This window comes from Laccaria bicolor, genomic scaffold (genome assembly GCF_000143565.1).
Source record: "Laccaria bicolor S238N-H82 LACBIscaffold_122 genomic scaffold, whole genome shotgun sequence".
Classification (NCBI taxonomy): domain Eukaryota; kingdom Fungi; phylum Basidiomycota; class Agaricomycetes; order Agaricales; family Hydnangiaceae; genus Laccaria; species Laccaria bicolor.
In genome coordinates, this window is record NW_001889993.1 from 4,245 (window position 1) to 6,325 (window position 2,081).

Consider the following 2,081-nt stretch of genomic DNA (forward strand, 5'->3'; position numbering starts at 1 on the left):
ACTATTCAGTTGGTCAAAGTAGTCTTTGCTGTCCACCAGACCAACGACAGCCTTCCTGTACTTGGCAATGACTGAGGAGACAATGTTGACCATTTTATTCCAGTTGCTGTCATTCATATGGTCGTCCAAGACCTCGGCCCGATGGGCGAGGGTGNCCGTGCGGGTACTCCTCGAGATATCATTGAGCTGCGCCCAAAGGCTTTCCAATATTTCCCCATCTACCATTCCAGCTCCGGGAATAAATGACGTCGCCAACCGGAAGAGGCACTCATCCTGATGACCATGGACATGAAATAAACCAATTCCCATGATCAAATTAGCCTTCTCAGAGATGGAAAGATTTGGATTGTTAGCAATCCTGTCCCAGAGATTAACATGATACTGACACATCACGTCATATATGATCATGATATCGTCCAAACCATTCAGTCCCATGTTCTTCAGCGCCTCACAAAGAGCATAGTCGATGTTCAGCTGGCGCTCGCCCTTCTGAAAGTCAACAACGCTGCCTGGAATGAAGGCGCCTGATCGGGGGCAGGCAAATGCCGCAATGCCAGTTGCATCACAGCCTGCGTGATTCTGACTTGCATTGTTGATGGCCTGGTGGTTGCTGCATGTTGATTTGACCTACAACCAAATGAGTCAGGTTTTGAAAGGGGCAGTGGGCGCAGTAGGATTCTGCGCCCAAAAGCATCAAATGCTACATGGCTACGTGGTGCAGCAACCTCGGGCGGCGGAACTGGGATGCGCCACATATGGGAAGGCGGTCCAACTCACCTGGCGAGTAACAGTGGGCTGCGCCAGGTACTTCTTGTAAGCCTCCTTCTCTGTCATCATTCCTTCCCCACTGGTCAGCCATACATCGTCCATGGCATTTCGTTGCTTCAGGTGATCAGCTGAGAAGTTACCATCAACACAAAGAAATCGTGTGAAGACCTCGCTGCCAATGGGAATGAGTATGTGAACAAAGGGCAGTTCATGCTTATGGATGTGGGTCCTCTTTCCAGTTCATTGGCAAGTTAACACCTGGCTGGGCGCAAGATGCACAACCATATGCCATCTCTCCAGCCTTCGGCATTCTAGGCTCATGTCCAAAACCAAAGCATTTTTTAAGTTCCAAATTGCGCCATTGCCGACTAACTCTTCTGAATTCGCGATACCTGTCCTGGGGTGATGGGTGAGACAACATTCAAGTATATCAACCAAAGCAATGTGTACCGGAACCGACTTGGGGAAAGCCGGAGAAGTCAGGCGCCGCAGCTTGAGATAGTATTGATATGCGGAAGTTTTGCAGGTAAGATTGGACAACCGAAAATCATCCAGTACCTTGAAAGTGAACAGTGTTTTAACATTTTGAAAGCTTGTTGGAAATAACTGTGAAGTCAACAGCTGCTCATCGGTGGGCGCAGCTCCTGGACAGGTGCATAAATGCAAAGGAAGATGGTGAATTCCGTTTGTTTCAATGACAAGCACAAAGGGGTTGCCCAGAGAATCCTCTGTGTCAGGTTGAGGAGCTGTACCGAAACCCTTTGTTCTTTTGTAGTGTTCCTGAGTGTTGTTGTCAGCTTCTTCTTCGGTCACACATTGTCTCCATCCTGATCAGATGGTTCAGTCTTGATGTCTTCGCCATCATCGCCGACATCTGCATCAGCCTCCATGGACTCATCTTCCCCGAGAAGGTCATCAGACACTGCTTGAACTCGAATATCAAGATCAATTGGGAGTGCGGGGTGCGGGCGCCGCCCATGTTTGGCCAACAGGGCTGGTGGGCGCCGCTGGTCCTGCGGCTTCTGCAGCCTCACAACTTGCATCCTGCCTCTCATTTTCTTGTTCCTCGAACTCCGCAAAGTTGGGACAAGGGGATCCATTATGGCCCAAATTCAACACCAAGCCTGTCTCCCAGAGACCGGCGGTACGGAAATAGCGGCCATTCCAGTATTGGACCCGATGGGTATGAAGCCTCCTATGAGTCTGGCGGCAACAGGCGCGACAATATACAGGCTGCAAGGCGCAATCGAGGCATCGGAACTTGGATGCCATTTTGCCGCAATCTACACAGACCATCCCAGGAGGTGGGGCCT